The following is a 10,618-nucleotide window of genomic DNA, read 5'->3' on the forward strand; positions in this document are numbered from 1 at the left end:
CATAATTCTCTCGACACTTTCAAACAGCTGAAAATATGCTTATAAATAAATTCACGAAGAAAATAAAATCATCGAAAAAGGCGTTTGAAAATAAACTAACAAATTTGAAATTTGACGTTTAACGTTTATTAAGAAAATAAATAAGCAGGATACATGATAGCCGTGAAACTCAAGGCTGATGAGACCGCTTGTCAAAATTGACACCGCTGACGTGTTGTCAAAGTTGACACTGTACAAACGACTTGTCAAAATAGAGTGCGCATTTGAAAACGCAGCCACCAGCAAAAAGCTGAATAGTCCTAGGGGCAGATCACTCTAAGAATGTATTCAGCTTTTTGCTGGTGGCTGCGTTTTCAAATGCGCACTCTATTTTGACAAGTCGTTTGTACAGTGTCAACTTTGACAACACGTCAGCGGTGTCAATTTTGACAAGCGGTCTCATCAGCCTTGAGTTTCACGGCTATCATGTATCCTGCTTATTTATTTTCTTAATAAACGTTAAACGTCAAATTTCAAATTTGTTAGTTTATTTTCAAACGCCTTTTTCGATGATTTTATTTTCTTCGTGAATTTATTTATAAGCATATTTTCAGCTGTTTGAAAGTGTCGAGAGAATTATGCGATTTGAACCTCTGCTCTTACTTAAATTCATCCCACATGAAATTACTAATAATAGCTACACGAAACTTGCTTTTAAACTACGCGGAAAAGCATCTTCTAACTATCGTTAGAAGATGCTCAGTACCTAAACCTAGACCTAAACAATATTTGTTCACACCTGATTTTGAATACAAATTTGTAGCAAAATTTAGCACCAAGAATTGACAATTGTCAGCTACAGCTGCATCTGCGTTTACCGAAGAAATCGGTAGCAATTCACCTGACTTATTAGTTTCGACTAGATTGAGTATCGCTGATTGGTTTTACTCAGTTTGCTAATCGCCCAATTACATGATAAGACTGATTAATTGCCGTATTGGTCGACCGATTTTTGTATGCCGATTGCGAGTAGCGAATAGTTTTGAATAGCAGATGTTCTGTATCCACATTTCGAGTTAAGTGCCGCTGTTGAATGGGACTACAGTTGACTGTGCGGATCCGTACCGAAATCAGTTTAGTCTTTCAACTGAAAAACTATTTATATTTGACGTTCAATTTTAGTTGAGAGCAGAAGTGAACGCCTACCACGATCAAAAAATTGAATCTGAAGGACGGTTTGTCAAATTTGACAAGACTGATGATTTGTCAAAATTGACATTGGACGGACGACTTGTCAAAGTGGGGTGCGCATTTGGGGACGCAGCCACCAACAAAAAGCTGAATAACAAATTTGCATCAAATTGAAAAAAATGAATTTAATTTCCATTTTCGCATCAGCTTTGCACTGCCTTGCAAAAAAGTTTGTTTAACAAACGTCCTACGCTGATCCACTTTGTTCGACGTTTTGTTAAATGTAGGGCTAGTTTTTCTGTAGGGTTTGGACGTCTTACACGCAACGCAAACCACATTGCACGCAACGCAAAAACATTGCACGCAACGCAAAATACAATATGAATTTCTATTTTGATGGAAATAAATGCATTTAATTTCGCTGATTTTTAAAAATGCATCGCAAGTGATCTGCCCCCAGCTATAGTCCCATCTTCTCGTATTCGGACAAATGTCAAAAAGGTTCCGTTCGATTTCTGAGATTTTTTCACATTAGAAAAACTGCAAAATATGTATGGATTGCATCACGGAGCAAAAAAAAAAATATTCAGAATAGGGGATTTTGCGGCCAAAATTAGCCGGAACCCCATTTTTCCGTATTTTTCTAGAAACAGGAATATTCATTCAAACACAAAGGTTATTTCCTTTAAAAAGAGGTATAAATTGTAATTTTCTAAATACTACTTCAAAAGTTATAGCATTTAATATATTTTTCCTACGTATTTTCCCATAGTACCAATTTTCAAAAAATTAAGCGAGGTGGGTGGGAGTCTAGAATTGTCCAAATGATGTGAAATTTGGGATCTGAGCTTACTTTGACATTTGTCTCAATATGAGAGGGGGGACCTTTGAGAATTCAAAAAAAAAAAAATAATTTTGCAATGCCCTACTAGTGAGCTCTAGTCATAACCACGCTCAACGTCGTTCAGAAATCCATATTCTGGGTGTGCAAACGTAGCTTTGGAAATATGATGAGAGGTGTGGTGTGGTTCAAAAATTGATTCTTGCTCCTATTTAACGATACAAAAATGGTTCTCGATACTCCGGTGTGTACCAAACGAAGCTACGACCGTGGCGTGTAGCATCAGAAATACTCCACAAAGTGTGCTTGAATATGAATCTGTACACTGAAGTGTAACTTTTTTCTTCCACTTAGCATATTTATTATATCGACCAGTTACTATCAAACTGTGTAATACCACACAAACTACATCGACAAACCAGGGTCTGGGTGAGAACGGTTATTTCCAGCTGCAACCAATTGCAAAGGATTAGAAGGGGAATAACTACTAATAAAACTAGACAACAAACATACCGGTATAGCCCCTATGTTTGAGTAAGCCGGGCAAACGAGTGGATCACAGGTTCGCTTGCTTCCAACGGCAGGTCGACTGGCAATTGAAACTTTGTTCTAGGCTACCCGCCGTAACTTGCGGTTTACTGTAAAAATATTGTGGGTTATAACAAATACAAATATGTTAATATGGAATGCTCTGATGATTTTTCGAGGACTCGTTTTACGCTACCCTGTACCTGGAAAGGTACAGTGTCAAAGTGACAGTGTACTTTGATGAATTATCATTGAAACTGGCAACGCAGAGCGCCAAGCTGTTTATTATTGTATCCTAGTGATATTTTTGTTATTCGTTTTTTATTTACGTGAAAGTTTTTCTTTCTCACGATGTTATTCGTTTGCATTTTTGACGTGAAATGTACAAAGGCACCGAGGTTGAGTTGAATCTGGGTTGCCTATCAGCGCTGGCCAGTTCCGCCCTGTGGTTGCTGGTAGCAACTTTATTCAATCTGCCGATTTCCGGAACGCACAGCATCGTAGGTTCGACTACCGGTTTCAGTCTGGTTGCCCGTGGAATGCAAGGGCTCAAGTGTAGCACACTCGGAACGATCGTCGAATCGTGGTGCATTTGACCCGTGCTCAGTGGTATGATGAGCGTGATGTTGTTCAAGGTTCATTTGTAGATTCATTTTGAACGCCAGAAACCCGCTCAAGGCTGGGCTGTTATCATTGCCGCTGTTTTACGGAGCCACACATGGCAGTTAACGTATTCAGTATTGTGCAGGAAGCTGCTCTACATGGATAACATCCCAACTTGGATGGCGGTAGTTATTAGTGTTTCCGTAAAACTGTTGATTGCTGTACTCGTGCAGCGTTTTGTCGTTCCTTGGCAGAAGAACGAGATTCTGAATCAGAATAAAGTCACACGCACTGAATTCATTGTCGGTGTTTCGTATTGTGATTCGTCTTCAAACGGAAGTCCGTGGCGAACAAAATGTCCATTTTTCTTGGTAGGCGATGGAAAAACTCTACCAGCTGTTACCGAAACGACTAAACTAGTAGAACTGTCCTCTCCGTACCAGCACAGCGGATTGATTAAGAAGCTTTCGTCTCCGCATGCAATCAAAAAACAAACCAAATCCGTACAAGATCTATCCGAAAATTGTGAAGAAAGCAAAAACCCTACTTTCAGCCAACCAAATTGGTCTGGATAACACCAATCTGGCGATAACCAGCCTAAACTACATCGATGAGTATCAGGCAACGATAAATGGGAAATCTCTTACTAGCTCCAAGAGTGATAGTACTCTTACGATAGCCGATTACACGCTGTTGACGCCAAATATTGCTTTGAACGGCACCGACAAAGATCTCAGGAATTATATTGGCAGAATTGAAAATGCAGCTGGATTGGATCATACACTAATCAGTACGACCCTGTATCCGGATTCTAGTAAAGTTCCTTAAATTAATGGTAAAGAAGGTTTGGAAGAGAGCAGACACAATCCAATGAAAGAAGGAAGTGTCAGCCCTATTTTCGTTCCTGCAGATACTGACTACGACGTTCGGACGTTTTGCTCACAGTGGTAACGATGTGCGTAACGCGATAGGACGACTAATTGCTCTCTTTATACTCTACCGGGAGGGCTCAGTATTGCAAACGCCTGAAACTTCGCTTGCATTACTACTGTACGGTGGCATCGGTATCTCACTAGGTCTGTGGGACCGTCGTGTCATAGAGACGATTAACTTCTACTTCTTCCCTTGTAAGCGGAAAACATGTTTTTCTTTTAAAAATATGCTAATTTAGTGTTGTAGATTCTTAAAAAAGGTGCGGAAAGCGAAAATTTTAATAACTCATTAATAAGCTTGAAAATAAATTGTACCTACTAACCTTGCTCGTATGTTTATTATGCTCTCGAAAGTAAGGCTTTTGGCGAAGCAAGCTTAATGCGGCTATGCCGCATAACCGAGTCCACGGATGCGAAGCGGCGCAAAGCCGTTGAGGATCCGGCGGACGAGGTTGCTTTGTTACTTATCATCGGAATCGCAAGCAAACCTGTGATCCACTCGTTTGCCCGGTATACTCAAACATAGGGGCTAACCCTAGTTTAAGTCCGACAGCACTAGAAAAAATCGATGTGGCGTAGCCACATTAGGCATTAACAATGTCTTATTTAGTAACAATAGAATAGTACTCATTAACAAAAAATAAAATATTGTCGCTGTGTAATGTGGCTACGCCACATCGTTTCATTTGTGTGATGTCCGCTCAGGTTTCCGTAGGAACCAACTTGGTTTGGTGTGTCACGAATGACAATCACGTTTGGTTATTGGATCTAGTACCGAAGCGAAGACGTGCGGGTGAATGTTAGACAAATATATAATTTGCAGAAGTAGTCAAATAAATAATGTAACATAACGATTGACATATGTTGATCGGCCATCAGTGGACCAACCGCAGGCAAATTTAACAAAAATATTTATATTGAAAGTTTGTAGCTAGGCAGTAGTTTTTAGAAAACACAATTTACACTTTTTCAGCGTCGTCAGTCTCTTGTTGCTAAATATAGCATCCAGATCGCCTGGTTTAATTTTTTTTGAGGTCGCTAGCCGTGCATTGAAGAATGCCTAAAACTCTAAACTAGGCCCCATCGAGTCCAGTCCGTCATCTGTCCGTCTCGTCCTGTCGTGTCTAGGGCTTCCAGGTTACATGCATTCACCAGACGAGACTAGCTTATGTCAGCTTAATTGTGCACTGGTTTCGTAGAATCGAGGCGATCATCGAAATGATAGATCCTACGAGTTAATGCACTTGGCCCAGTCACCTGTTGAGCATTTGTATATTTGCGTGTGTGAATGTTTACGTGTGAATGGGAAGTGTTGCATGTTGAGATATGTGTGTTACCTGTAAATAATATGTTAATACAAATATGCATGATGTTAAAATAAGACATGTGTAATATGCTACTTACAGTTTGTTGTTCGTTTCTACTTATCTGATTCAATTGAGTATGAAAGTACATCTCAATTTTTCTAAAACCTGGCGACGTCTGATGGCAGCGAATAGTCATTGTTGACAGCAATGTTGCCCTTTTATGTTAAATTATCTCGGAGAAGTCATCAGAGGAATATGACGCATGAGATCGAAAATAAATCACAGAGAACAGACGTCCATCTTCAGCATTCAACTTGTGTAAAATCTCTAACGGTTTCGAAGGTAGTTTGGATATCTAAACCAGGTGCGCTACTGTCACAGAGAACAGACGTCCATCTTCAGCATTCAACTTGTGTAAAATCTCTAACGGTTTCGAAGGTAGTTTGGATATCCAAACCAGGTGCGCTACTGCCGTCATGTTTTTTGTGGCTGAGTTCGACAGAATTGACAGCGGTTATTCTTCTACCCAGTCAAACTAGTCCGGAACCGGTTCGGACTTCCAGCATGAATTCCAGTTCAAATGCATCAACCGATAGAGCCGGAATCGGTTGTTTTCTTTGAGCAAGATTCCATACTGAATCCATTCAGGATTTCGAACCGGTTCCGGAATGGATTTGACGGATAGTTGGGATAGGTTGGTGTGGCGGCGCTAGTGTTTATCGTATATTAATTCAAATGTTTACACACGTTTTTTAAATATTTTTGTTCGATCATGGATGTCTGTTCTCTGTGGTACTGTCGTCATGTTTTTTTTGTGGCTGAGTTCGACAGAATTGACAGCGGTTATTCCTCTACCCAGTCAAACTAGTCCGGAACCGGTTCGAACTTCCAGCATGAATTCCAGCTCAAATGCTGATTTCGAACCGGTTCCGGTATCGTTTTGACGGATAGTTGGGATAGGTTGGTGTGGCGGCGCTAGTGTTTTTCGTATATTAATTCAAATGTTTACACACGTTTTTTAAATATTTTTGTTCGATCATGGATGTCTGTTCTCTGTGAATAAATGAAATAAAATAAAGAGTAAAGTTAGTACTGTTATTGAATATTAATTGAACAACACATGTACCATGCAATAAAACTACTTGGAATCGTCCAAATGCCAGAAAATGTTATATATTTACCATTAACGACAATTAATTCCGTTAGAAGTTTCTCATGCTATGCTGGACGGGAATGGATGATTGACGTGCATCGGTAAATCAATCGTACCTTCATTTATCCAATCCGAATGAATCGAATCGAATGCACGAATTGAACACCAGTAAAAAGTGACCAACGAATCCCAGGAAGGATCACCCACTATTCCATCATATAAGCCTTCTGCATCCATTCCCTGGTCCACATATCACAAATACTCAGACGCCCACATACACAGATAGACACACGGATAGCACACAATTGTACACTAGTACCAAAAACTACAATTATTACAACACAACACAACTAATAGGGTTCTACTGTTATTTTTTTTAATGCGCCTGTGCACGTTGCCGAGGTCGACCGATAAATCGACACACAATGACTTCCACTGCGAGCCGTGCTCACAAAGACTGCCGTTAAGCTGTTGAACAATGTCTGCAAACACAGCCCACAGAAAAAGTCAATCCACGGCGACCCGCCAATCGACCACGCCAGTGTGCACAGGCTCTTAGTACCCACACTACTTTTACAGTAAACGGCAAGTCACGGCGGATAGCCTAGAACAACGTTTCAATAGCCTTCCGATCGCCAGCATCTAGTTTAACCTGCCTGTCCGCCATTTCGTTTACTGGGTAACTGTTAGTTTGGGCTGGTGCAGAGTATGAAAAAACACAAAACTTGAAAAAGGCCCATAAGCCCTCTCGGTCTCCTCGATGCACCACTATCGAGGCGCAATGCAATAACCATCCTAAAGCAGGTGTCTGCTCAAATATGCTTGAAGATGTTTGCAATACCGTCAAACCCGTCAACCTAGGAGAGGGATCCAGATCGCCTAGTTTAATTCCGAAGAATTTTGTCAGATTTTGTCAGACAATCTGCTCCTGAGTGGAGTTGTAATCATCGACGAAGGAACTCGTTCATCTTTACCTTGCCCGCGGATACACGTGATCTTAGCAACACTCATGTGACGAGTTTTTACGGTGGACATTTTACCATCGGACCGGTTTTCTCTCTCCTCCGGATTCAAAGTAACAAATTCAGCATACATTGGCACCAAGTCACCCGATTGAAAGATCTATTTTTCACCCAACGGTTTGCCACCTCGGTTTTCCCTGGAGTATGGTAACAGATCAATTGTGAATTGATTTACGTACTGAGTCAAACATTACTTATTCTTTCCTTGTTCGTTCCTGACTGCGGTACTGGTATAAAACAGAACGCATGGAACCTTCCAATCGAGTGTAAACCAGACCGCTTCCTGCGCGGACACCGGGGAAATACTAAAATCATTGAATATGTACAAGTCCCCTCCACTTCGATCCGTTTTGAGATCATGATAGCTCTTTGGTATGTGCACCAAAGCTACCTGATTACGCTGAGTTCTGTCATTGATGTAGCAAACGGTTTAGTGGCCAGAAGTGGTAAGTTGGGTGGTTTCTATAAATAATCTCTTCTCGCACAATATAATGTGCACCAAAGCTACCTGATTACGCTGAGTTCTGTCATTGATGTAGCAAACGGTCGCCGACAAGCGATACTTTTCGATTTTCGAAACGGCATATCTGAAATGTAGAAGATTTCACATTGTTGCTACTACGAAATATGCTCTAACTCGCTTAGTTTGCAGCTTTCGTGAGCATCAGAACCTTCGTAACAGCGGGAAGCAGTTTTCAATTATCCAATTTTCAAATTCTTCTCATCCAATGTCATTCAGAAGCCTAGCGGAAAGCATGATTTCTGCTGACCTTGATTAGACGCATTCGACGGTGGGAGTTTTCTGTAATATTAGACGATTAGACGAACAACGTAAAATATTACAGGACCTGTGGTAACAACATTCAGGTTCAAGAAATCTCACCTCGGATGGAAAATTATTTTCCCATTATCTACGATTGCACCATTTCGCGAGTCCCCATCGCTAGACACTTGGGCAGAGGGCCGCGGCATTTGTTTCTTTGTTTTTAGATACTCAAGATATTTGTCCGTCTCCAGACCGCAGCTAACCGATAGAATTTTCGACAGATCAGCCACACGACTCTTTCGATTAGTGGGGGTGAACTTGTTGCACTTTTCACACCAGGACGGTGTAGTTTTTTCAACGACATATAATTTTTCAGAATTTACGCAAATGTTCCGTCGACATGTCGGTTGTTGGTTTTGGTAGTATACAGGAGATTGCACACCAGGATATTATTTTTAACACTTTCGGTGTTGCAGTTGAGGCAACGTTGGGTGGTTTTTTGTTGAGTGCCGAACAGGCGACTGATTTCCGGTTCATCCTTGTTGTGCTTCTTTTGCCATCTCAGTTTCGGCTGCCAACGTCGGATCGTAATCTAACGAGAAGAGATTATATTGTGCGAGAAGAGATTATTTAAAGAAACCACCCAACTTACCACTTCTGGCCACTAAACGATATCGAACCACAAATCTGCACAGACACAAACAAATGTCAACAAAAAAATTTATTAAATTTAAGAACGGCATGCTCTGATCGGATTTATCAAATTGTTTTGCCATTTCTTATTACTTTTCAGTGTTTGTTAGTTGTCAAGCAAAATCCATGTATAGGGTTCATTAAATCTAGTTTTCGGAGAGCCATAAAACGATTACCCTTTTGTATGGGACCTTGGCGTATTTAATTTGTATTTGGTTATAACATTGGACGTGTTGCCATACAATGCCGTGGCATACAAAAATGTTATTTTTCTCTCCGCAATTCTCTTGCTAGAGTTTTTTCTACAGCAGATCAAATCGCTGCCGCTCAGTCAGCTTAAAGTACGATTCACACGATACACCAGGCTTTCGTTGCCGGTACGGAACGTCAAGATTAGTTACGTGCAGTTAAATGGAAGCATTCACACACTAGGGATGTTATGCACCTCAGAGCGAATAAAGAGAAGAATAACAAAAGCTCTTTGCACTTTTCATGCGAACCACCGCTCTTCTCTTTCACAATAAATTTCTTCACTCCGAAGTGTGATGCTCCCACACGTGTATTCTACTCCATGGCTGCACACCTCAAAGAGTAGAAATAAAGAGGCTCTTTAGTATGCATCTTGGTCCCACGCGCACGGAAGTAGAGAAAGCAACAAAAAAAAACATTTTTGAAACGTTCTTCCAATCAAACTTTATATGAATTGTAGTTTGATTCGCCTTCCTACCTGCTTTCCAGTGAGGGGAGGCACAAAAAAGTGGCTCTTTAAATTGACTCTTTGAACAAAATTGTGCAGCTATTGGTGCCCAGATCTTACTCTTTTTCGTTTTCAAGTTTCTCTTTGTGCGGTCGTTCTGCACATCCAGTATTTTTGTGCTGCTCTATTTTCAATCGGTGTATTTAGCTCTTTGTGGCACATTCTGTGAGCAAATAACAAGCCTGTCACACACATCAACGGCACGGAACGTGACGTACGGCATGTGTGAACGAGCACAAAAGAAAAGTATTAAACTTATTCTGACGGAACGATGACGTTCCGTTGACATTGACGGAAGCTGAGGTACCGTCTGAATCGTCCTTAAAACTAGCTATAGCCCATGCCAGGTCAAACCATTCGCAATTTGATTCGGAATCCTGAATGAATTCAATATTGATTCCAGCTTAAATACAACAACCGATTCCAAAACATGCTGAGTCAGAATAGGTTGTCTCATTTGAGCTGAGCCGAAATCCATAATGAATCAATTCAAGACTCAGAACCGATTATGAAATTGGTTTGACTAGATATGTTTGAGTAAACCGAGCAATCAAGTGTATATCAGGATTGCTTGCACATCCGACGGCGGGTTTGGCAATGCTTCTTCAGACGGATTCTCAGCGGTTTTGAGCCGCTTCGGATCCATCGCCTCGACTCTCTGGTCAAGCCACACAACAGTAGCTTTGCTGCATATCATCACTTGGCAGAGCACTACCTGCAGAAAAATTAAGCATATTTAAACCAAAAATATGTGTTATTGAATCCAATTTATTCAGCTTTTTACTGGTGGCTGCGTTTTTAAATGCGCACTCTATTTTGACAAGCCGTCTGTACAGTGTCAACTTT

At 40.8% G+C, this 10,618-nt stretch overlaps 2 pseudogenes; one reads left to right on the forward strand and one right to left on the reverse strand.

Moving 5' to 3' along the window:
* Positions 1-2,919: 2,919 nt before the first annotated feature.
* Positions 2,920-4,313, forward strand: LOC131680004 (sodium-dependent phosphate transporter 1-B-like; annotated as a pseudogene).
* A 692-nt stretch (positions 4,314-5,005) lies between these two features.
* Positions 5,006-10,418, reverse strand: LOC131680005 (PAN2-PAN3 deadenylation complex catalytic subunit PAN2-like; annotated as a pseudogene).
* Positions 10,419-10,618: the final 200 nt, after the last annotated feature.

The sequence above is a fragment of the Topomyia yanbarensis genome, chromosome 2, assembly GCF_030247195.1.
Source record: "Topomyia yanbarensis strain Yona2022 chromosome 2, ASM3024719v1, whole genome shotgun sequence".
NCBI classification, from domain to species: Eukaryota; Metazoa; Arthropoda; class Insecta; order Diptera; family Culicidae; genus Topomyia; species Topomyia yanbarensis.